At 36.8% G+C, this 27,208-nt stretch overlaps 1 protein-coding gene and 1 long non-coding RNA gene across 6 annotated transcripts in view; both read left to right on the forward strand.

The window, feature by feature from the left end:
- Positions 1–27,208, forward strand: part of ARHGAP15 (Rho GTPase activating protein 15) — a 575,316-nt gene that overhangs the window by 471,315 nt on the left and 76,793 nt on the right. The gene's annotated exons all lie outside the window — the stretch shown is intronic.
- Positions 1,373–3,681, forward strand: LOC135321126 (uncharacterized). Its single transcript, XR_010380568.1, has 2 exons — positions 1,373–2,194; positions 2,874–3,681. It is a non-coding gene; the product is annotated as an uncharacterized LOC135321126 (long non-coding RNA).

The raw sequence follows: 27,208 nt of genomic DNA on the forward strand, positions 1-27,208 counted from the left end.
TATTATAAGAGATCCAGAATCGGTTCCTCTGAGGGCTCTCAAAAGTGATTTTGACCCAAATCACTTTATATAAACAGATTCCTAGACCTACTGATAGATTTTGATTCAATGTGCCCAAGATAAGGATGAGAAATTTTTACTAAAAAAGCAATGAGTAAGTCCCGAGGTGATTCTGATATGCAGTCAGATTTGGGAACCATGATTTTGGTCCTTTCTCCTTGATAAAGCCTAAGAGGAGGAGAGCAGCTCTTCCTTCTTGACATCACAGCGTCTTACCCCAAACCAAGCTGTGCACTCCTTGAGGGGGATACGGAAGAAGTAAGAGGTAAATTCCCTAAACTAGAAAAGAATATGCAACCAGATGTGATCTAGTGGCCCAGTAAGTGCTGAAGACAATGAATGTGCTACAGAGGGAGAGAGAAAAGTGCAGTGGTTGGGGTGACTTTTGAAGGAATCGTTAGTGTATGTGAAGTTTGAAAAGACAGCCAGGGAAAGAACATAAACACCAGCTCCAGCCCTGAGATGAGTGTATTCTGGGGAGAGCGAAGAAACTGAGTACAAAGCAGTAAAGGTTTGGAGTTAGCAACAGAAGGGGGCAGAATCATCACAAATCCCATGAAGGTTGCAGTCCAAAACTGTAGTTTTTGATCGCGTATCCTCCTGCCTATCAAGCACTTTCCACAGAAAAGCTACTCAGTAAATATTTGGTCAATAAATTAACTAATTAATTGCAAGAATTCAATACTACAGAAGGGTTTTAATTTTAATCCACAGCAGAGAAAACCCCATTAAACATTTTTGAAGAAAATAGTGAAAAACTGAAAAATCAGTTTTAGAGAAGTTGTTTTGTGGGAGTTGGCAGGAAGAGAGACAGGAGACAGAAAACCCTGTTGGGTTTTCCACCTGGCACTATACTCAGCAACCAGTCGAGTATGACCTTGGACAAGTGACCTAAGCATCCAGGGACACAGTATTTTTCTCTCTGCAAATTGATGAAATTATACTATGGCAAAATTCTGAAACTGAGATCCATGGATATACAAGAGGTTCATGATCCATTTCCCAAAATGTTGGCCAAATTTCTGTATATGTACACCTGTGTGTTTTCTAGAGCCAGATTCTCAGAAGGGAGGGGGAGGCAGGTATAGCTCAGTGGTAGAGTGTGTGCTTAGCATGCATGAGGTCCTAGGTTCAATCCCCTATACCTCCATCAAATAAATAAATAAATAAATAAATAAATAAATAAATAAATAAATAAATAAATAAATAAATATTCTCAGAAGATATGTGACCTCCCAGATATTTATAGAATAAGTACTCAGAGCATGATCTGCAGACTGGTAGCATCAGAATCACCTGGGATCTTGTTAGACGTAAAAATTCTGGGGCCCCATTCCAGACTTTCTCTGGGAACGGAGCCCAGGAATCTGTTTTTACATGCTTCCCAGATTATTCATCTGCATGCAAAAGTTTAAGAAGCATCTAGTAGCTAGATGAGCTCTAAGCTGCTTACCGACTTAAAAAATCTTTGACTATTTTATAAAACAAAGAAAGGAAAAGAAGAAGGTATAGATAAGAAAGATTGCCAAAAAAAGAAAAGTTGAAAGATTTAATGACAACTTAGATGAACAATTATGGTCACATTTTAAATCTAGATGACCAAGAGGATGGAACTGTGTTTGATATAAGTAAAGAAGCAGGGATGACTGTTTGCATGCAGTAGAAGACTGGACCAAATACAACTTATCAATGAACTGGTTTTTCTTCTTGGCATTGTTCCTATAGACGCAGGAGCAGAACAGTTCAATGTACCTTTGTGCTGCAAGAAACTGCTCCAGGATCACTCAACTGAATACAGCTACTGGAACACTGAATAGCTGATCAGAAGTTGAGAATGATCAGAATGAAAATTTTGGCAAAATCAAAGATACCATGATATGTACTGATATGTGTGTGAGTGTGTGTGTAGCAAAAAACTTAAAGCCTAAAATTGGGATTCCCACATGTGAAAATAGTAATATAACTTGATAAATCTATATAATGTAAAATTTCTATTTTAGAAGTGAGATTGTTTTAAATTTTTAAACAGAGCATTGAAAAGTGACCAAAAATGGTTAACTGGACAAGCAAATTTGAACCTTGGCTAATTTTGGCAAAAGCTTTCCAGCTCTACAAGCCAAAAGATACCTTTAAAGTAAGTGAAACCAACTCCTTTGATTCAAGAAAGAGAAAAGATATGCAGATTGAAAAGAAATTTTAACTCTGTCTACACTATCATTAAGTGTACTTAGATTTGAACCATATAATTATTATGATTGTAGCAATTAATCAATCAACTGATTAACATGTAGGGTCAGCAGGATCCAGTGATCTTATCTTGAAGCTTGAATTAATTAATTACACTTTCTTCAACATTATTATTTTCTATTTTGTACCCAGTTTGTGTAACTTGCCCCTATTGGCAAAATGTGGTTTAGTCTCTCTACTTATCACAGCAGGTATGAGCACTCACAGAGGTACTTTTTCTGATACAAAGTCAGAATTAGAAGGAAACAGAAGTATTTTCAATACTTCCTGGAGTAATTGCTTTGTTATTTTTCATCATTTAATGTGTTATATAAATTATACAAATTAACAACAATCTTGTGAATGATTTTTAACACAAGATCACAGAACTTTTGTCTGTCAGAATAAGTCAAATTCAACTATATCATTGCAGACCATGTAATATTTTTAATTATTCAGAAAAAGTAGCATACATTCCAAGAAATGCCCAAACTTGCACTTTGCAAACACATGCTTTTTAAAAATTATTTTAAATATTTTCAGATGTATCATCTCTTTTGCTATTTTTTTTTTACGAATGTTTAAAGCCACATGAGGAAACTGAAGATAAAACCAATGAAGCGGTTTGTCCAGAATCTCCCGGATCACTAAGAACAGAACTGCAATAGAACCACTTTTTCACCAAATATGTATTGAATGACTTCTTACAGACACAGTATATTGAAAGTTAGAGACAGTAAGATGAACAGGACATGGTGCTGCACTCATGGAATTCACAGTCCAGCGAGTGAAACAGGCACGCGATGAGAGATTAACGGGGCAGCACCACAACAAGCCAAGTATGCGAAGAAACTCTTATCCTGCTCATGGTGTTTCAAGATGAGACGCTTGATGACAGTGCTCTAAAGGAAAGAAGATAGAACACAAAAGAAATAAATATATTGTGATATGAGACCTGTTGCATATGTTAAAGCTGGCTTTTTTTTTTCTCTTTTTACTCTAAGCCACTTATTAGCAGGGTCTGTCTCCGTCGGAGGCTCTGCATTTTTGCTTACAGACTGTCTGACGCCCTTATGAAAGTGGGCCACTGCATTGTTGATTACTGCACACCAGGGTGGTCTGCGAGTCGCTGTTTTCTGCCATTCCACAGTGAGACAGCATCTTCTGAAGTTCTGGTCTCATATGTCCTTGGAGAATGGTTTGTGTTTCCTAAGAAGCTTAAGTCTGGATGATTTACATGTAGCGTTTTAAACTCCTGTTGTGTAATGCCTGGACTGAGATTTACATATGCTGAAAACAGTTTTTTCAGGTCTGGGCATGACATTTAGTTATGTATTTCATCGCCTTCCTTCATTTATTCATGTGACTTGAGAAGACACTTGTGGGAGTAACGAGGACCTGAAAATTCTCTACTCTTCTGCAGAATAACATCTACATCCTAGATTCTCTGGCTCTTTACTATAATCTCATAATCAAATGATTAAGTGTTTTGTCAACCCAAATTAGATGTGTTTAATTTTGACTTGAAAGGAAAAAAGAGAGAGGCAGGAGGATAAGTTAAGACATGAATGGTCAGAGTTTGCTTCTGCCTGATTTGAGTTCGTCTTCTGCCATTTACTCTTTTGCTTTCTTCCAAGTGAGCAGTATATTTCCTGGATTTGAGAGTTTGTCAAATGAAAAAGAAATTCTGAGAACAGTTTTAATCTTTGAATGAAAAATGAACATTTATACTCACTCTCATAAGCATTAAAAGAAAGTAATACATGAAAATCCATAGAAATGTGATTATCAGGTTACACTGACTCAACTCAGAAGACCCAGAATATACTGCTACTATACGACACGTGGTGGGTGTGTAGGTGTGGGTATGAGTGCACATGTGAGCTGTAGCATTGCCATAGTGTCAAAGAGTTGAATTAGCTTCCACTTGACTAGATGAGAGCTCTTAGTTCTTATTTTGAAAGCAATCAATTGAGCATGGTTAATTAGGATATCACCAAGTAGTTAAGGAAAAAAAAAAAAGCAAGCCACTTATTAGAAAGTATATTTTAAATCTGCTCACATTACAGTGCTGATCGAAAGATTACGAAAAGAATTCACCAAAGCCGTGGTTCTTAGGTGCTTTCTTTCTAATTTGTCTTCAATTACAACAAATTATAATAGTTATTTTATGTGGTAGTACAGTGCTGCCTTTAAGGGAATCGTTGAGGTATAAACAAAGAACACATTCCAGTCCTTCAAGCAATAATTGTAAAAGTACAAGCCAAAAAGATCTCATTTGGAGAAAAAATTGTCCTTAATTCTGCTTTTATTCTGTCCACCAGAGTTCTTTTAACTCAATTTACAAATACACATAATTTTTGTGAAATGTTAAATTACAGTAAAAACTCAAAATGACTAGCAGTATTAGCTAGCTAAGATTTATATTATACCATTGTATTCACGGTGTGCCTTTCACTTGAAAGTGTTTCAGTGTCCTAAGAAATTAACTTTTCTCATTAATATGGAAGATGAGAATGAATTCCATATTTTCATACACATGCCTTCTTCATTATACTCTGATGGTGTATTGTACTCTTTTCCAAATAGTTCTAGAAATTTAGTGGCCCAAGGGCGCTGAGTATTAATACTCGGAATACCAGTCCACTCAGAGGAGTGGTACTCCACCACCACCCAGATGGTTCCCCACAAATACTAATAAGCTCAATGCAGGTCTTCTTAACCCTGGGCAAGGTTGAACATTTACCTGATTTGGGACTTGAAAACAAAGTCCCTTAAATGGCTTCTTATTACTCAGGTTCTGTGTTTGAGCTTTCATCTTCTTTCAAGCATTAATTTGAGAGTTATTGTGAGCACAGTATCCTACTTCTTGTGTACTTGAATGCAGGAAAATACAAATGTTCAAATTTTACATGCATGCCTTAATTGTTTGAGTACAGTATTGGGCAAATTTTAAGTATTCATAGCCTATAGGGAACTCAGACTTTAACATATTTTTTTGTGCCTTCAGGAGACTCTAAGATTTTCAAGAGAAATTTCTTGGGTGTTTTTATGTCATGGATAAGAGTCACTTGTCCTTCTCATGTCTGAGCCTAAGAGAATAGGACTGGATTGGCTCAGACCCACATGTAGGTGTGGGGAGTCCTTGCCTATTCATGTCAACTGAGTCTGAGATACTTCTCTTTTGTCCTTCCCCCCTCTCTTTTATTATAAAAATACTTCAATTCCCCTGCAAATAAGTGAGAATCTAGTCAAGAATCTAGATTATCAGAAATAATAACTTTAAATTTTCAAGTGAAAATACTTGCCTGGTATCCAAAGTTATAGCAGAGATTCCCACCATTGGCTCTAATTAAATGTAAAATTTCCTATGATTTCCACCCAATCCATTTTCCAAAAGAAAATCCCTTGCTCAAAAAGATGCATTGTTAGCACATTTCTATGTCTTTATTCCTTTTTCCCTTTTCTTTTTCTTTCTTTCTTTCTTTTTTTTTTTTTTTTTCACTATCCTGGGAGTGAATAGTAGTCTTCAGCTGTATGAAAGAGGGGCCATGTTTGTATGAACATAGGAGGAACACCTTATTCAGGTCACTAGGCTCACTGTGATACCAACCCCCTAGTGAAAACCACACATTTAGTCCCACACCAGGTGACTTACAAGCAAGTCAAGGGATTTCTCTGACCTTACTTAATAACCTCTAGTCAACATACTTACTGTGTTTTGGCATACCCAAAGTCAGAGAATGTGAAGTATTTCTTAATAATTGCTGCCAGTTCTTTTTCAAATAATGTATAAAAGCAAAACCTCTCTTGAGCAACAAGCTTAATTCTTTTCTGTCTCATTCATCATTATCATCACCACCATCAACATCATCATCATCTGTGGAACCAGTTAAGTAACCAGCATGTGGTTCTGTCCTCTAATTGGTATTTGTTGAAGAAGCAAGAAGCTGAAATTCAGATCTCTTGTTCATTTCAAAACAGTTGTCAAATTCTTCTTTGGACTGGAAAAGAAAACTCTGGAGAAATTGACATCTCAGTCACTGGTTAGGAAGTAAATATGGAAGCGCAAAATGGCATTTTTAAACAAAACTGCTTTCCTGACCATAACTGAATTTTCACATTGTCAGCACTTCCATTATAAACATTTTTTTTAGCTGGGAGTTTATAACACAAATGTAAAGATTTGCTATGGGCTAAATCTCAACCCAAGAGCAAATGTTTATACCAATTTTGAAAACAATCAGCTTGCCCATTTGTAGTTATGCATGTGTTCATCATCTGTTATTGCTTGTCCAATGCTCTCCAACTTCTGGGAGAAAAAGCAGACATCTGGAGAGAAGAAACAATGTTTGCTCTCTGGCAGATGTAATCTGTTTTCCACAATCATTGAATAAAAAAGGTATTGAATAAATCTGTGCCCTTTAATAGAGGGAAATGAGAATGACAACATTAGCATGCATACCAATACTGTTGAAATACACAATTGGGCAGTCTAAGAAGTAGTCACCTTGAGTCACTGGAACTCAAGTTTATACCCATTTTACAGATGGAAGGAACTGGGATACTACCATGAATCACAGCAGTGAAGTGACCTCTCTTATAAAGTACATCACACTTCAGTGATTGCCCGAGTAAGTGAAGAATGATAATTTTGGTAAAAAGTATTCTTTGCTAAGAATAATTAATATTTTCCAAAAGATTGTAAATGAACTTTCAGTTTCATGTTGTTGGAGTTTTCTTCTTCTTCTTTAAAAATTCATTAAGCAACCTAAATATTCAATTAGCACCTTGCAAAAAGTAAAGATCAGAAACTCATTTATATCTGAAACAACTCGGGAAATGCTCCCTGGGTCCTGATGAGCCAGAAGATCAAGGCTGGGTGTGCAAGTACTACTTGCCCCCCAGTCTGGGCTAGAATCCCCAAATCCCAGTACTCTCCTTCAGTCATAGCACTTTGATTAATTTTGTTTATATAGTTTGAAGTGATTGGTGGTTTGTCTGTTTTGTTTACTTCCATAGTACCAGAGCAGGGCACAGTAGTTGCTTAAAAGTTATTCTGGTAACATGTTCTAATGAATTAACAAGATCATTTACCAGATTCTGAACATTTTTCTGTGACTTACTATGGAGATGGGTTATCCTGATGGCAAACAAAGTGTCCTGAGGATTTGTGACAAGTGTATGACGTATTGAGATTTGCAGTGCAACATGTGTACTTAGGGATGAAAGTCGGAGGTAGGGAGCCAGTTAAGAAGACATTAGTTATTAAAGGAGTGTTTGGGGAGTAGAACTAACAGAATTTGTTTGACCACTTGCAATAGAGAACGAGGGAAAATTAAACGTAGGGAATGAGACAATAAAGGAGACGAAATAGATTCTCAAAATGATAGCTTGGACAATTTATTGGATTTATGGTGCCACTGAGTAAATATAAAAGTAATGGTACAGGGGAAATCTTTACATTTCAAAAAGACAGGTGCCCAGTTTGTCACCTGAATAAATCAGCCTTTGATTCATTCTCCCTACAGTCATTCCCAATGAGGTTGCCAAATTTTACTTCAAAAGGAGGTAAGAAAAGCATAATATATTTAGAATGCCCTGATAATGTTCCACTATCAGTGTAGCACTGATTCAGCCTAGTAGGGATAATGGATTCACATAACTGAATTTCCCAATAAGTGAAACACCCCTTGAAGTATGAAATCTTTTGATTTCAAGTGTTACATACTTCCCTAAAGCATTTTCAGATTTTTCATTTTTTGCCACCCACCCTGGGAATAGGTATTAGAGGTACACTCATTTTTCTGATAAATCAATTTAGACTCAGAGGGGTTAAGTGACATTTCTAATGTCACAAGTTAAAACTGTCAGCCTCAGGATTTGAACCCCAGGTGCTTTGATTCTAAATCTGGCTTCTCCCCCACTCCCCTAACTATGTTACCTGCGCATACTGTGTTATTGTCCAGGAATGCTCTCGTTCATGCATTAATTAACTGCAAGGACAAAAGCACAATCAAAATTTAGAGTAAGAATTTTGAAAAACTCAGGGTGAAGGTGGTAACCTATTTCCCTAGGGTAGCATTCTTAGGAAATAAAACATGATGTCACGGAAAGAGGATGGGGCCTGGCATTGTGAAGTGTTCATTTCTCTTTTCTCCCCTTAGTAAAGAGCTGATTTTAGGAGCAAAGGTTTTTGCTTCTATGTAGCACTGCCCTATCATGCTAGGTAACTGCCTGGTGGTATGAAAGTATTTACAAACCTTTTAAAAAATCATAAATTACCACCCACTTTGGAAGAATTAAGCGCATAGACTGAAAACATGAGTCAGTTTCTTGCAGCTTATATAAATCAGCAGTTTCATTCTTCTCCCCTGCAGTTTTCTCACTGAGGTTGCCCCAGCTCGACAAGTGAAGCAGAAAGAAAGTTTGAGAAGGAGAGAAAGCAACTCAGCATTCAGGATGGCTGTTTTCTGGATTTATTTCTCCTAGAGTCTATCCTTTGGTTTTCTTCTAGGACCAAAGACCATTAGCTTCTATGCAATATGTGGTTTTCACTTACTGCAGGTCTCGTTTAAGCACATTCTAACTCTAAACTGATGAAATGCAGCTTGATTTCTGGATGGCATTTGTTTATAAGTTATAATAGTTGTCTTAGTTATTGTGCAGGAGCCACAGTGATGCTTACCTTGCATATGAGATGGTATCTTTGTCTGCAGAAGTCATTGTTGACCACACTACCCACAGATCTGGAGTGAAAAGACACCACAAATGGCTAAAAGTGTCAACATAAATAACTATCAATAAATATTATGGAATGTAGCAAAGCATTTGGCTTGTATCTTTCTAACCTACCAGAGCTGTGTGGCTATTACTGTCACAAGGGAAGCTCCCAGTTTAGCTACATACAGTATTTATCAAGTGCCCATCACCATGGTATCTAAACACTTGGACAGTCTAATTAGGCTAGTCCAATTACTTGTGCAGAAGTAGAGGAACTGCATTCCTTATATCCCACTCCACTGGAACCAATTTGATTGTGTTTTTAAAAGCAAGAAAAGCCTTCTGCGAGAATAGCTTTCTAGGCCTCTTGTTCCAAGATTAAAAGACTGTCTGGGTAAAGAAATGACCGTTTCCTATTCCTGAAGGTGATAATGTTCAGAATCAGGCAACTCTCCAGTGATAGAAAACACCACAGCCCAGAGATCTTGACTGGGAACATTCTACTCCCTTTTCTTTTGAACTTCACTCTGGGGGCAGGTAACTGAAAAGTGCTTTCTAAAAGCAGTTCACCTGAAGGTGAATTATTTCCAAGGACCTCCTTGCTGAGAAAGCTGTGTTCTCTCCTGGCCTAGTGAGTCAGAGTCCTTCTCCTCCTTTCTAGGAGATCTAACTGGGTCAGACCTGAATCTAACCTTGGTAACGAAGGCCTCCCCTTGGACTTGTACCGCTGACAGGCATGGAGAACTTAGTACATAATTTCGGGGGGGGGGGGGAGGTGTTGGTGTGCGTGTGTGTGTGTTGGTATGTTTTTAACAAGGCACGTACACATAGTGGCATCTGTCTGAATTCTGACTCCAATTCCCAGTCTCTCCCTGTCAGGGGTGGTGGGTAACTCTACTAATGCATTAGTATAATCGGTAAGAAACATTTTTATAATTTAAAGTTAATCAAAGATTTTAGAAAGCTGTTTCTGTGCACTGAGGCAAACTGTGACTACCATGCTTATACAGAAAAAGAGTAGGTGCCGGCACATAGCTCAGGATAAACAGCAGTTATCTTTTTGTAGCGCCAAGACGTCTCTCTGAAATTTATCACTAATTCAGGTTGATATGAATCTAATTTATTTGATACTTGATTTTATTACATTTTAATAACTAGGTAACAATCAAGTCAACATGGCCTGTAACATTTCAAAGTATAATTTAAAATTTCCTAGAACTAACGTTTACCTTGAAAATGGGTAGCTTATTATTTTGCTCTTTGGTGGTCCTGTCTGCATCATACGTATTGTACTGCTTGTGGCTCAGCTCATTTTCAAAGTCTTCTTTTCTCTTTGTCATCTCTTCACATTATACAGTCTCTACATGTATCTCATTGATTTGTTCTTATTATTGTGGCTTTGGATGTAATTATGAGTCTTTCTTAAGTTGATATTCTTTCAATGCCTTAACCCTCCTAATCCTGTTCTTGGAGTTTGGCCCTTCTCTTTTATATCCATTCTTGGTTGTAAGACTTTTCTCTTTCAATATACATTTTAAAAAATTATCTTAGTTCATGGAAAAATCTTTCTGTGCAGTCAAATCAATTCCTCTAACTAACTACTCATTTTCTTCCTCATCAGAATCATTTGCAATTGTATTTTCAGAATTTCATTTCTGAGTGTTCTACTCCACTTGAGCCATCTTCCTATAAAGAAATTCCCACCAAGGGTTCTTAAACAGTTTTTTATCTGGCCCTTAAGATGATGGTTGCAATTATTGAACATCTATTTCATGACAGGAATTCTGTGTGCGTTGTCTCATTTACTCCCTACCACTGTCTTATGAGGTAGGTCCGCTATCTTCCTCATACCAGTCTGAAGACTGGAGTTCAGACAAGACAAGTGTAGGCAGTAGTGGGCAGAGCAAGGCAGACTGTCAGGTGTATTTGGCTCAAAAGCCTATACTCCTAACCATCATGTTTATATCTGGCATACTCATCTGAGGAGCCAGAATTAAACCTTCCAATTTTATTTACTCCTGTAAATTACTGAGTGATTTAACTATCCTTGTGTCACTATCAAATGCTGTATCACTTGGACTGTGTTTGACTACAGTTGACAGAAAGTCAGCTGAAAAGGATTTAAGCAATGAGGAAATGTACTCGCTCATATAATGGCAAAGGGTTCCGTGAGACAGGGTGAATTACAAGGCTTAGTGATACAGGGATTCAAAGATGGGCATCATAGACACATTGCTTTGCCATCACAGAGCTGGCTTCGTTCTAGTGCCAATTGCCCACATTGTGTAAGATGAGGATCAGTAGCAACGCAGACCATGCCTTTCCTCTGTTACATAGGGTAAGAGGCAGAAGAGCCCATTTCCTAGAAATCTGAAGCAAATATCTCCCTTCACCTAATTAATTTGAATTGTATCACATGCCTGTTTCTTAAAATACCCAGGAAAAGTACATTGACTTGCATTAAACAAGGTTGAATCCCAGATCAGAGACCGGGGTCTGCTAAGGATTAGTCCTATAACAGATCCCTGAACGACATGAAAATTCCACTGAGAAGGAGAGGAGAACAGATATGGGATAGGCAGTCAGCAGAATCTCCACTCCACCTCGTTGACTACTCAACACTCCACGCTCCCTTCTGCTCCAGTGTTTACCTCCGAAGCCTTCACGACCACTTGAAACCGCTCATTCCTCCCCACAGTCTCACACAGCTACTGGAGCTGGTTCCAGGAATCAAGCTTTGTGCTTTGGTGTCCTTATCAGGTGTGAAGTGGCTTCCCTAACTAAATGGCAGCTGTCTGCCACCTGAGCACACGCTATTCAAGAGTAGAGAAAAAAGGGATAACTACAGCTAAATTTTCTATTCGTTAGAGTGAGCACTGGAGAGCATATGGCAGTTCCTTGCTCACAGCTCATAGGCTAAGTTGCTGAGCAGTAACAGTGTGAGCTCCATGCACTGGCTGTGGGGTGATTTTCTGGGTCAGCTGGTCTGATAGCTCCTGATTCTACTTTCTGGAAAATTCTCACTTACCCCTTGTCTATCATGGTCATAGAAGAGAAAGTCTGGTGAAGGAGAGCCTGGAGCAGCATCCTTGCCCTCAGGGGTCCTGGGAAATGTGCAGGACTTTTCTGCCCTTCTAGGCAAACATGGGTTCATTTGGTAATGAAATCCCTTTTAAAAGTCAAGAATACTTTGGGGTTATTTGTTTCTAGGCAATTATATCAGCTTTCAATAATTATAAAGATCTCTTGTGGTCATATCCTGGAAGTTTCAGCCTCTTGACAAACTTCTGCGTTCTGCCCGTTTCTCTGGCACTCTGTTTATATGCTACTGTCTTCATCTTAGAACTTTCCTCAAGATAAACTGAAGCAATAGGTAGGCATTCTTCTTATGGAAAGACACTAAAAATAGCCAACACAGACCAGCATTCTGAATTTTCAATATTTCTGACCAATTTTCCTAACGAGATAGTGTATATAGGCACATGGTCTGAGTTCCAAAATACAACAGATCTGAGTCTAAAAAAAATGTTTTACTGCTGTGTAACAGGAATCATTGCAAACTTCCTATTCCTGGAATGATGGGGTCCTCAGTGCCTCGATTACCCCTACATTCAAACTTTCCTCTGGGTAAAATCTATTCACGCATACTTGCTTCTGTCTGTCTTCAAAAATTACATCTGAGTAAATTTCTCTTTCCTCCTCTACATTTAGTATGATTCTTCAACTCTTGAACGTCTTTTCCACTCTGCCTTTCCAGGAATTCCAGGAGAGCCAATGGGGACACCAATTGCATTTATAAAAAAGCCAATTTTGCTGATATTACTTTCAGCCAGATTTTAAAGTTCTGTATTTCTGGGCAGCATTTCAGGAACCGGAAGAGAGATCTGTGCCCTGAGAGGTTAAAGCAGGTTTAGTGGTTTAGCACAGCCAAAGGCTGAAGGGTGAAAACAAAGAAAGGACTTTATAAAACAAACAAACAAACAAAAAAAGCCCCATAAGAACAAGGATCAATCCTAAAATGCACAGCTTACTAATTACTAATGGAAGATACCAAGAAGTTACTCATTTAGAGATAGGCTTGCATGAATCTCAATGAACTGTACATGTGATATATCTCCACAGGGGTTATCTTTGAGTATAAGTATGTTAAATTACAAAAGTAAGTGGCAAATTGTCACAGAAAGAAAAAGATTGGACCTACCATACATGTTTCCTTGAGAGAATTCCTCTCCTAACCCCTGACCTTTCACTTAGGAGTAGTGGGCACAAAGAGAGTGTGTGATGGCCAGCAAGTAACCAAGGGTCTGTCCTTATTTCATTTCATTCCACATTGTATTAGTTTTCTGTTGTTGCTATGAAAATTACCACAAATCTAGTGACATTCTCTTACAGTTCTGTAGCTTAGAAGTTTTACAAGGGTCTCACTGGGTTGAAATCAAGGTGTTGGCAGGACTGTGTTCTTTTCTGAAGACGCTAGGGAAGAATTCACTTTCTTGCCTTTTCCAGCTTCTAAAGAGCACCCACATTACCCAGCTCATGCCGCCCCCACTTCTTCCATCTTCAGAACCAGCAATAAACAGAAATACTGTATCTCTCTGAGCAGTCCTCCATGCTCACATCTCCCTCTGACCACAACCAGGAAATCTCTGCTTTTAAGGAACCGTATGATTAGATTGGGCCCAAGCAGATAATCCAGGATAATCTCCTCATCTCAAAGTCCTTAATCTAATCATATCTGCAAAGTCCCTTTTGCTATGAAGATAACATTCCTGGGTTCCAGAGATTAGGACATGGACATCTTGGGGGGTCTGTTGTGCTGCCTACCACACACGTTAAGTAGTATATAACATTGCTTAAATGATAAATAATTGAAATCCTGTATTGTCCTTTCACAAAATAATGAAACAGCAAATGTTTAATGAATGTCAGCTATGAATAGTGAGAGAAGGAGGAGGAGATGAGGAGGGATACAAAGCTGAAAAAAAAGGTCCCATAAGGTTATGAAAAAAAAACTTACCTTTAAGGAGTATGTGTTCTTATTATGAAAATAAAATTATCAATAATTACCTTGAAAATGAGCACTCAGCAGAAATGTGTTGATTTTAATCTTCAAGAAAATGCCATGTATAATTTAGTATAAATCATGATAAGGTTTCAGAAAAGAAAAATGTATTGAAGACTAACAAGGAATAAGGTTTTGAGGTGTGTTTTGTAGGTTTGGTACTATTAGACTGGAGAATAGTTAACACTGTTGTTAAATCTATATGCAGTCTAAGTTTCAAATTCAAATGCAAGAAAAATACTGTGAAGATATTCATCTGAATCTTGACAGTATATGTATGTATGGTGGTTTAACACTCCCGTCATCTTCTTCACTGTCTTGATTCTGTTTTCTTTTTTATTTTCAATCATTGTATTGTTTTTAGCATACAGAGCAAAATTTGGCAACAGCTTTGAGTTCTGAATGACTAATGAATTGTTCATCTGTGTGTAGGATCTCCCTGGTGCAAGCTCTGTGTGAGTCTCTATTCCTCCCTATTCAAAGATGACATGGTTGATTGTGGTGATATTACCCGTGTATGCAGACCTAGCTGAAAAGACAAATGAGAGACCAGCATTCCTTTCTCAAACCCTATGCCCTTAAACTATGTCCTTTGTTTGCAGGCGCAATTTGCTGTTTGACAAGCCTGTACTCTGACTCTTCCTTTTTTGTGCAGCCTACATGACCATCTTGCTCTGAATAAGTCACCCTGTTCTTTTTTCTGCTGTTGATCTGTCAGTTATTTTTCCTCTTAGAGAAGCCCAGGGTTCTGATGTACTTGTGGTTCAAGTCACCTTTATTCCAATCCTTTGATGAGTAATTCCAACTTTCTATTTGAAGTTGAATATATAGACGATCTTGTAAAGTCAAAGATACAGGCCACAGAGGGCTACAGAATAACTCAAGTTCACAATACAAAACTTGGTTCCCAAAAGCACTTCCTGAAAAGGAGAAATAAGAGAATGATTAAATTCATATGGGAATAAAATATAGTTATAAATACATTCTTCTCTCCTCTATGAAAGAATTAGAATTTTAATTGTTTTTGGATATTGGAGTTGGTAGCTAAGTGGAAAGTTTACATTCTGTTAAGTCTCAGATACCTGAGTTTAGACCTTAAAATTTAATGTAACTAACTTATCAAGCATTTATTATGTGCCAAGTACTAATCTAAGCATATTAAAAGTGTCAATTTCAGCTTTACAGAAATCCTAGGAGATATGTACTATTATTATCTCTATTTTACAGAAAAGACAAATTGAGGTATAGAAATATCATCTTAGTCTACTCAGCCATCCATTAGAGGGACTGGCATTCAAACTTAGGCAGTGTGATGCCAGATCCAGCTTCCTTAGCTCCTAAAGTGTACTGCCTCTCCAGTGTCTCCTGTCTTGGAGCGTAGTTGGGCACAGATCTGCTACCTATCCCAGGATGGAGCCCAAAAAGAAAAGCCCAGACTTAGACCTAATGCCTGGAACAGTGCCTGAAACACAGCTGGTTGAATGAATGACTAAATGAATGAACTAAATCTGCCACATCATGGGTCAGACATTTGAAAGACAAACACAGGTGTAGGTACCATACGGAAATCCAAAAAGATAATGGTAGCAACAACAGCCATGATTTGTTGAACACCAGCTTCATTTCCAAACTGTGCCCAAGGCTTTCTATAATCTATGTAACTTAAAGATCATGATCAGGCACCTATCACTCTCCCCATTTTACAAATAAAGAAACCAAGACTTAGAGAGTTTATGTGGCTTGTCCAAGGTCAGGCCATTAGTAAATTACAGACTCAAGATTTAAATCCAGGTCTCTCTGGTTCCTTGATCCAAAGACTTACCCTCTTGCATACTAACAAGCTTTAGTCCAGTGGGACTTACTCTCTATCATCATATGAAGCTATAAGGGTGAAGATTAGGTTATATTTTGTAATCCAGACAAAGAACTGTCTCAGCAAACTCTGAAGGTCTGAGAATATGGGATAGCTTCCAGACCTGAAAGCTGGAAGTGGAGATTTGCTTCTAGGTTTGCATGCATGCATGGTGTTCTGAGGGTTATATTTGACTAGAAGTATCTCCACCTAAGAAAGACAGGGAGCAGTCCATAATGCTCCAGTTACTAGACAGTTCCAGGGTATATCTGATCTCATCACCAACACAAAGATTCAAGCAAAAGGGGACCAAGTAGAAATCCAGTGTATCATACTGAAGTTAATTTTAGGCTAAGACAAGCAGCAAATGTGACATGCTGTTCAGGTCCCACATGTAGGGTGTATAGACTTGAAAAGTCTAGGAATCAGGCTCCACCTGAAAAAGCTCTTGCTGCTTCTCATCATTCTTAGAGCAAACCCCATTTTGTCCCCAACCTCAATCCAGGTTTTTATTTATAACACCTACTTTTTCTCTCTCTCTCAGTGCAAAGAAGTGACCTCTTTTTCTATATTTCTAGTGCTGTTGTATTCCTTCTTGGTGTCAGCATATTTTCTGCGTCACACATACCATACTTTCCATTGGAAAATGAGCCAACACAGAGGACAAAATCTAGGTTTGAAGATAGTGAGGCTGATGGCTCAGACTCAGTTTCCTTTCTGTTTGTCATACCATTGATCAGACCAGCAAAAGACAATGCAAAGGACACACAAAATCAAGAACACATACAGACACTTCTGTCTGCCCCTGCCAATTCCACACAAAGGCAAATCTCAAATTTCATGGCTTCAGAGCCACATGGTGAGGGATCCAGCGGGTCGCTGGAGACCAGCACCCTCTGCAGCGTCCTGCTGTCTGTACTGTTCGCCTTGTGGTGGGGACCACGCCACTATTCAAGTCCACTCTGCAACCATGTTTCTTTTTGTGCCAAAGTTATATCTATCAAACTCCCCATTGTCTGTCATTCCAATATCAGGCAGCAGGACTGGGTCTGACCTATTCACAAGGTCTAGAGAAAGTGTATGTTACATATAAAACTCATCACCAACACAGAGATTCCTGTTCGGTGCATATTTTTAATTGTTTTGCATATTTTAAATTATTTTGCATATTGTAGGTTTCTAAAGATGAATACTGTCTATCTCTATTTAATCAGTTAGTAAACTGACCTGACTTTACTAAACGAATGAGTTAACTGAGGTAAAAAACCATCAGGTCCAGGCCAAAGAAACCATTGACAGAAATGACTGGAAAAGAATTCTCCAGGATACTCATTAGTCCTTCTAGGTTCAACTACACTACCTCCTTTCTACAACTGTATTTTCTTCGAGAACAGTATGCTAATGGCATGCCTACTGAGAAAATGATGTGTCAGAAAGCTAAATAACATAGTCTGTGTTATTGGTTGAACAATAATTGAACATTACTATGGACAATGTTCATGCAACATAATGCAATGGAGAAGCAGCTTTAGGTTTTGTTTTGAATAGTCCTTTAGTAAAACTATTATTTTGGTTCAGTGGTTCAAAAGTTAGGGTTTGTTATCCAATTTCCTTATATCACTGGGAGATTTGCTTCTAGGTACTCAACGTGTGGTGCTCTGAATATTTCTACTCGAGTGGTCACCTGATAGAGTAGTTCCTTGGAATCTGTCATTAGTAGTGGCTCTTTTCTAACATATTAGAGTAGTTGGCTACAATGTATCACTTCTGATTTAGGAGATAAGTTTGCCTTTGATAATAAAAGTGAAAGATTATTGATTTCACCAAAGAACTTCATATAAAAGATTATGTTAGAGGGGGTTCTAGCAAAATTTGGGAGTGATTAAACAAATGACAAATTTATAGATGTCCAATTAAAACAATGTTGGCCAAAAAAAGGCATGCGATTCACTTCAGTAATGATCTATAGTTAATCATTACTGCTATATAGCCATGTCTTTGGTTTGTTTTGCTGGGGGTGGATTCATGAAATTGTGTTGTCTGTCATTTATCCACATCGCTATGTAATCTTTAAAGACTTAATTATGCAGTATATTCAACTACCTTCTAACACTTTATTTGAAATGCTTTGGTTTTCTTTATGTATTTACTTAGATATAATGTAGGATATTTATATCAGTAAATATATAACAGTTGTTTAGTATGAATTTAGACCTACACACTCTTCTTACCATTATTGATCTATTCAAGTCTTCATGATAGAAACTTTATATAAGTTTTTATATACACTGCAGACAAATAATGTGTACTTGGTTCTATAAAAAGCCCATTATTAATAATTTTTATTGATGTAGTGGTAATTGTAACCCAGACCATGCCTGCTCTAATAAATGAATATTTTTCCTAAATAGAGGGAGATGAATAGCATTAGTTAGAATAGATAAGTAGATTTTCATTTTAGGAGAGGTGAAGTAATTGATAGAGTTATTTGAATCTGATAGAACTAAAAGTTGAGATATAATATTTGGCACACTTACCTGATGTTAACTTCACTGTAAACTGATATTCTCAGATCAAAAATCAAAGTGGAGGAGAAAAATACACATACGTGACAAGTAAATCTCAGAAATTCGCTCATTGTTTAAACATAAGGAACTACCACCATCAATGTGTTAGTAAAGAGCCCAAAGATGAGACAAATCCCCCATATACATGTATTAGAAGACACAAATGATTTTTAAGTTAATTAATGGACCTCACTATAGATATTACATAATAGATTTAGTATTGGCTGATTTTAAAATTTAGCAAAATGTGCACTTGCATTAAATTAGTTCAATTTAATAAAAAGGATACAGAACCTCCACTCAGCCCCACTGATTCATAAAAATTGCTGGAAGAAGAATGCAGAATAATATTTCTATGATACTGGGCCTCCTCCCAATTTCCATGGCATCGTTTAATGGTCCAGCCTGAGAATTAGTTAAGTTAAATGAATACTTACATTCTTTGCTTTGCCCAAAGACATATTCAAGGGCAGTGGTAAAAACACAAAATTAAGACTTAGATTAAACTCTAATTTGAAAAAATAATCAGATAAAAAAGTTAAAGAGATAACAATTTTGCATTCCTATTCTTTAGACAAAAAGTTGAGTTAAAAAAAAATACATACTCTGATATACATACATATATATACCAGAAAGGAAGTGTCTGCTTCTCTCTGTAATGGAATGACTGCTAATGGATTTTCTCCCCCACTTTAAATAGCTGTACAATTTGACAAAATACCAGAAGCGTTATAATATTAAAAAAATAGAAGAAGGGGATCCCATGAAATGAGCCCCATGTTTGCTCGAGCTTTCTATCTGGATACCCTTTGATGTTGCCGCTTAGGGAAATGGAGACCAAAAGGGATGGTACTATTGAGTAGAAGAGGCAGAGGCCAAAGTTCAGAGCTGTTGAGTTGGCTGGGATTTATGGAGGATGGTATAAGAGAAGAAGGAGCTTTGCAAACAGGGCTTCCAGAAATCTGCATGGCGATTCTCTGTACATGTGGCCTGAGAGCTGGGTTGTACGTGCAAAAGAGCTCTGTGAGGCCTAGCAGAGATCCCATGGCTCAGCACTGAGAGCTGAAGCAAGACACCAGAGGTCTTACAGTGCTAGGAGACATTGGAGAAAATACACACACAAAAAAAATAAAAACCATAAACAACATACATAAACTTAAAACCAAAGATGGAAAAATAATTTTTAAAGTTTATGGAGAAAATAGATACAATTCATGAATATATGGAAACTGCATAAATTATGACTGACTGCTCATCAAAAACAAAGGAAAATCATCCTTAAAGTCCTGGAAAAATTCAACTCAGTGTCTCACCACTTCTGTTCAAAGTTGTACTGGATTTTCTAGTCAGTGCAGTGAGAAAAAATTTTTGGAAAAATAACTCACAGAAGACATTATTATTTACACAGAAAGTCCTAAGGAGTCTGTAAAAACATTACTGGAAATAATAAGCAAATGTATAAAAGTAATAGGATCAAAAATCAATTAAAAAAAAGAAATTGTATATCTAGATACAAGCAGCAAACAATTAGAAATTAAAACTTTTTAAATTTAAATTAAAAATTGCATCAAAATAGCTTTGAATACTTAGCAATAAATTTATAATCATATAATACTAATACATCAAAGACTACAGACATTGCTGAGAGAAAATTTAAAAGACCTAAATAACTAGAGGAGTATATTATGTTCATAGATTAGAAGATTCAATATTGGTAACATGTCATCTCTACTCAAATTGATCCACAGATTCAACACAAATCTAATTTCCAACAAGCATTTCTGTAGATATTGACATGTTGATTCTAAAATTAATAAGAAAATGAAAACAGCACAGAGCAGTCAAAACAATCTTGAAAAGAAGAAAAAAATCAATGGGGAAAGAAAAGTTTTTTCAACATATAACACTAGAGGAATTGACTAAAGAAATGGGCAAAAAAGAAAAAATTTGTTTCCTACCTCACAACATACATAAAAGTTAATTTGAGATGGATCATAGATGTAAAGGTTATATTCAAGTCTGCAAAACTTCTAAAAGAAGATACTGTGGAACACATTCAAGACCTAGGGACTAGACAGATATTTTTTAGACAGAACATAGAAAGCAATAACCTTAAAAGAAAAACCTGTATTGAATTTGACAAAAGTTACCATTACAAAAACAAAAAACCAAGCCATAGATTGAGAAAATAATGTTTATAATACATACATCTGACTATATATATATCAATAAGAAGACAACAAACAACCCTACTGAAAAAAATGGACAGAAGACTTGAATAGACCTTCATCAAAGAAGACATACAAATGGTCAATGAACACATGAAAACATGAAATGTTTCTTGGCATTAATAGTCATCAGGGAAGTGCAAATTAAAACCACAGAATATGACCTTACACCCATTAGAATGGCTAAAATTTAAAAGACTAATAACACCAAATATTGGTGAAAACAGTGAACAACTAGAATTTTTCTACATTGCTGTGGAAATGTAAGATGGCATAATCATTTTGGAAGAATGTTAGATAGTTCTTAAAATCAAATACACTCCTACCCATGATCCAAAAATTGTACTCCTAGTTATATACCCAAGAGCAATAAAAATATTTGTCAACAAAAAGACTCGTATAAGAATCCATATGCTTTTATTCACTGTAGCCAAAACAGAAAAAAATGACTCATTTGTTTGTCAAAAGGAGAATTTGTTAATAAATCACATAACTGAATTACTATTAAGCATTTTTAAAAAATGAACTATGGATACACATAATAGCATGATGAATCTTTAATTTTTTCTTGAGGAAAAGAATTCAGACCTATATGAATATATACCTATGTAATTCTTTCATATGACGTTCAAAAACAAGCAAAATTAACCTACTATGAAATGAAATGAGAACAATGGTTGCATGTGAGGGAGATGAAGATGGACTGGAAAGATGTCAGAGGGAAGTTTCAGACGTGAGAAAGACGTTCTATACGTTACTCTAACTCAGTTGGGGTGTTGGTTACTTGAGAGCGTGCATTTGTCAAAACTAATCAAATTGTACACTTAAGATTTGTGCATTTCATTATATGAATTTTACCTCAGTTTTACTTGAACTGAAAACTGAAATGAAATTAATTGGAAGATCATCTGTGGTTTGTTTCACTATGTTATTTGGTTTTGATTCTACATAATTCCCATAGCTACCTCATTCATTGTTTCATTAATCCACCATGGTACCAACGATTCTAACATTAACTCAGAGCCTCTGAAAATGGTGGAGACCCAGAGTACTAGTGATTTAGGGTTAAAACAAAGAGAAGAAATGGAAAATTTAGACCTGACTGGGCTTGGGAATTTCTGTTTTGTGAACACCGAGTGTTGGCACACGTGGTTGGTGTACTTGGTAACTAAATCATGAGGCTGGATACCAGAATCGGGGGGTGAGCTGGGGAATGTGTATTGCTGTGTTTATCTTTAGCAACTGGAGTGGGGAATGAAGCAAGGGTCCTGGTTATTGGAACCCACTTTCATGCAACCTTTCTGGATTATCCCAGGTAGATAGGCTATTTCCCTTCTTCAAATACTCATAGAAATTTGTACCTCTTTCCTGTACCTTGTGTTTTAATTGTGGCCATGTCAGCTGATATGTTCTTAAGGCTAAAAACTGCTTATTATCTCATAGCACCTAGAACATTATTTAATTTAGAGCAAGTGCTTGGTAAAGCTTGAAGTATTTGATGAATTGGATTTGATTGGACTGGACAGAATAACCTTTGTAGATAATGGACTTACAGATCAGGCAATACTAATAAGGATTTGAGAAGCTGGATTCATTTGCACCTTCATATAACAAAGTTATTGATTATTTACCATGTTCAAGACACTGATATAAAGAAAAAAAATCAAAGATTAATCAGGCATGGTTCTTGTATGCAAACTTCTACCAGATTGTCAGGGAAAAAAACAATGTATATAACTGATACACAATAAAAAGTGGAAAGTCATGTCAAAAAAGGGAAGAGATGCATTCTTATGAAAATACAAAGAGGAAGAACAGGTTTGCCCCCTTTCACTTTCCCATTAGAGAGACTTGCTGTCTTTTAGACCAAATTTAACTCTTGTTTAGTGTATGCATGTTGGAAAAGCCAAAATAAATGCTAGTAAGAAGTTTTAGGAATTTTCTTTCAGCAAAGAGTCAAGAAGGAAAATCTTTTATAGGGAAAATATTCAATATTTCTTCTAGAAATCAAGCGTGAGTGAATGGGAAGTGATGCCAGCATTTGTTCATTCCTTTCTTCCTAACAAAAGAGAGCACAGCCTGTGAGGAGCTCTGGTTTCTATTTGCATCTTTGCCCATAAATGGATGGGTGACTTGGTTATTGGCTTAATTGCCTTGTATCATAGCCTTTATGTCTACAAAATCAGACAATAGGACAGGGTGGTTTCCAAGGTCTACTCCAACTCTAAAAATGTCATGATTCTATGTTCTGTGGCCCCCATGATTCAATTATCTTTATGATTTTGGCGATTGGAATAAGGTGGCCAGGTTTCCTAAACTTCATTGATCCACACACTAACTCCACACATAGTATTTTCGGTAAATCAGTGTTAAATATTTTCCATAAAAATCATGACTTTTTAATTTAAATGTATTTAGCTTTATTCCCAAATAATAATATCCATGAAAGCATACATTCTAAGTGTTCCTTAGGCTTTAATATACATAGAAATAAATACATAACCATTAAAGTTGTCTCTGGTACAACCAATAATGTGCATTTTTACTTTGAGAAACACTGCTTTACTATATTAAAAAAGACTTATTCATTGTCAGTCAATCATAAATGTTATCAGAATAGGTCAAGCTATATGCACTAGTATCTATAAAGACTTAAAAAAATATGTTGTACTCAATCAGCATCTTCTAAATCCTGAGACTCAACTCTTAAGGGGGTATGTGCATTACCTGGAAAACAATTTGCAAAATAGATTTTTAAAGTTCAGAGTAAATTGGAGAAAAGGCTACATTACATTTGAACCTTAATAAATACTTAATAACCCATAAGACAAATAGCCATGAATTACTAGAATGATTTCAAGCACAGTGCTTCTGCATAGAGCCAACCTGCTCTCTTATTTTTGCTCATGATAAAACAGGAGGTATAATATTGAAAAGTTTATTAACTCTGTTGATTTGTGTATCTTATAAAATAATACATTTAAATAATATGGAACCAGAACAATTAGGAAAATGTATTTCCTTTCTCTTCTTTCTCTTCTCTATCTGATCTCCTCTGCCCAAGACAGCTTTAAAATGTCTTTCTCACAGAGAGGGAAAAACAAGAAGATTCCTCTAACTCTGTCCTTTTTTATGGAGGTTGTTTATTTCTTGAATGAGGGGTGTGTGTGTGTGTGTGTGTGTGTGTGTGTGTGTGTGTGTGTGTGTGTGTGTGTGTGTATACAAGCTTAGGTCCTCAGGTGGAACCGTGGTTCCTGTGCTTTCGTCCTCGAAGCTGTTTTTCTGGAAGGGAATGGAGGCAGCTGTGTTTACAGCTCAAGTCTTGGCATACATTTACCAGAATCTATTATTCATATCATTCAGTATCAGGGAGAGATCTCAGGCCACCTGTCTATCTGACAAATTCACCCTTTTGTGAGCTTTCTGTTCATAGCAAATTATGTTCACATTGATGAATTGAGTTTTTATGAGCATTGCTAACTAACATTCTCACAGAAGGCCAGGGGCAAGAGCCTGCAAGTGTTTCTGGTCCACAAGTAAATGATAAAAAAAAAAAGACCGAAAGAAAAAAATGGTAATGTTTAAAGACAATTTGCCATGGAGGGATAGTTAAATCATTTGGCAATACCGTAATATTTATAATTCCAAGACTTTCCATAAATTATTGCAAATACTCTGCTTATAACAAACAAAAACATGGAAAAAATCCACACATTATTTTTCTCTGTGGCACAGAATATTCTTTAAAAATTGTTTTACATTTTGACAGGTAACCATTGACCAGAGCAAAACATGAAGTACTTAAAGTATGCCCAGCATTAATAAATCCAGCAATTTTATACCATAATGTGGAAACCTTGCAGCAATTATAGCTTACATCCCAGCTTCATATTTCCATAGATACAAAATAGATTTTTTTTTAATCTCCAGAAACCCTATACTGGTTATGGAGGTAAGCCATGTGTCGTGAGTTAAATAAATGAGAGCAATCTTTCACAAAAGACTAACAGAAATCCTTCTAAATGGTGGGTGGGGAAACACCCACTGTTCATGCTAGAAATGAAGCCTCCCTTCGGTTTACGTATAGAATTGGTTCCTCTCTCAGGCTTCTGAGAGACGTTCCTTCCACGGATTCTGCATGTAAAGCAGCTGAAAAAGAGGAGAGGATTTCACGAGAAAGACATATTCCAGTTTTATGATACCCACATTTCAAAGCTCTAATTCAGAATCCACTTAAAATGGTAAACCTGCTTAGGTGGCAGATCCCCTAGTCAGTATGTATTTTTTTTAAAAGCAACAAAACAGAGATTTTCCAGGGTAGCAAGGAATATCATCAATAAAAATCCGTGTTCTCTCAGTTCACTCCAGGACTGTGACCCTGTCATTCCAAAAGTCAGATTATTGCCTTTGATAGAGTGCAATCTTATTCTCTTAAATCTTAGTGAAAGTCAGTGGAAAATTCTAAAGCTCTTCACGGTAGCCTGCCAAAATGTGTCAGACACATCACCTTTGAATGCAGAGACACCACAGCACAAAGAACACTTGGCATGATCCCTGGGAAATGCACACCTTTCGGAGGAGCAAATGGGAAGGGTAGTCTGTTCAACACCATATGTGAGGGAGCTGCACCAGTCTCATTTCTCCTTCCAAATGTTACAAGCTGCTACCTCATTGTGATGTGTGTGACTCTGGGACGAAACTGGTGACAGCCAAGTGTCTACCTGGTCCCAAAGTCAGTTGGCCTGTTGACCACTTGAGCATACCGCTCAATACGATGCTGTGCTTTGGTGGCCTCTGGGAAATAGAACGCCTAGGCCTTTATGTTAATTTAGTAGCACACGTGAAACTTTTGCAAACTTCCCAGTGGCAGCCGTTGCCCTCAGATTTATGGGTAAAATGAGGAGACTGGGTTTGCCACCCTTGAAGTATCAAGAGAGACAAAGACAGGCAATTTTTAAAGATTTTTTTTTTGACTTTTCCTTCTGGTCTAAATATATGCTTATGTCTTATTAGAAATAAATTTGGGGAGAGTCATGGCAACAGAATACTGTAATCACCGGTTTGATTGGAATTTTCTTTGGTAAGCCTGGTAACCATTCATCCCGGATTCTCCATACTAATTCAGTTTTCAAATAGTCCATCCATTTCTCCAACCATATGTTCCTGTTTTACTTCAGAAAATATGGTAAATGCAGCTTTGAGGCAGTAGGACAATTTTACCTGCAAGGATTGTTCATTATAGGATCATGGAAATCAACACAGGAGAAAGAGATCAAGGGTTTTCATTGTTAAGTAACCAGTTTGAGAGAAAGTGTGCGTTCTCTGGTGGGAAGGCATAGCAGGCAGCATCCTGCAGCTCAGTGCTGTGGTCGTAGTGTCAGGCAGCTGAAGGACCACCATTTTGCTCCCTGGAACTGCTGCTGCATTTCAGGCATTGCTAGAAGGCTGAAAGTTGGCTGCAGCTGGCAGAGCATTGTTCTTTTTTTAACCCATGTGATAGGTATCTTCAACAGTGTCAAACAAATTTGTAGAGCTGGTGATTAGTTGCCCAAAGAGCATAATGTATGCATTATTAATTAAAGAAGGTAAGTTTGGCTAATTGTCATTTCTATACAGTAGCAGGGCACTAAGATACATTTTAACAATCTATAAATAATTGATAATTTTTTTCTTTCATCTTCCTTCCTAGTTTGCATAAAACTAATGACTTGGTAAATGTTACTCACTTCAAAATATTCCACGGCTTCTATGAAAATTAAACTAACACTGTAACCTTAGCAAATAAGGAGATTTTTTTTCCCTCTTTTAGTGCAGGTTTAAAAAGATAGGAAATACAACACTTGTAACAAAAAGGTGATTCTGTGAAATCCAAATGAGAATCATAAATAATATAAAACCGGCATTGAGTGTGAATTTAATAAATAGAATTGACTTTAAAAATATGAAGATGCATATATATATATATATATATATATATATATATATATATTACATTGACACCCAAAGTCTTACTTGTTCAGCTTTCAAGAGCCTAAAACTATGACCCAAAGATTTGCTCCGAATATCTTCTCCGTCTGGTGCTGGTGTTTCAATACTTACCAATAACTACATAAATGATATCCTCTAAATCTGGTTGGCAGAGGAAGCAAAATTTTTCTCAGATGAAGTGTTTGCATGTAGTTTCTGTATGCTTTGTTAATTTGATTATAACACCTAGCTGGATCTTTTTAATGAGAGATTGCAGCACAAGTACCTACTCTCTCTTTTTTTTTTTTTTTGAGGAGTTCTCTGTTATTTTTACAAATCCACAATCTGTCAGTCTTGTGTAAGAGCACAAGATCTTACTCTTTAATTTTCAATGCAACTGAATACGTTCCCGAAGTTATTGATGGCACTATAATTTTACATTTATTTTGTTTGGAATACATTGTGGTTAAAAAAGATTTTTTAAGAAGACCCACAAACTAAAGTATTGCCTAAGTGACATATT

Source organism: Camelus dromedarius, chromosome 4 (genome assembly GCF_036321535.1).
Source record: "Camelus dromedarius isolate mCamDro1 chromosome 4, mCamDro1.pat, whole genome shotgun sequence".
Taxonomy (NCBI): Eukaryota; Metazoa; Chordata; class Mammalia; order Artiodactyla; family Camelidae; genus Camelus; species Camelus dromedarius.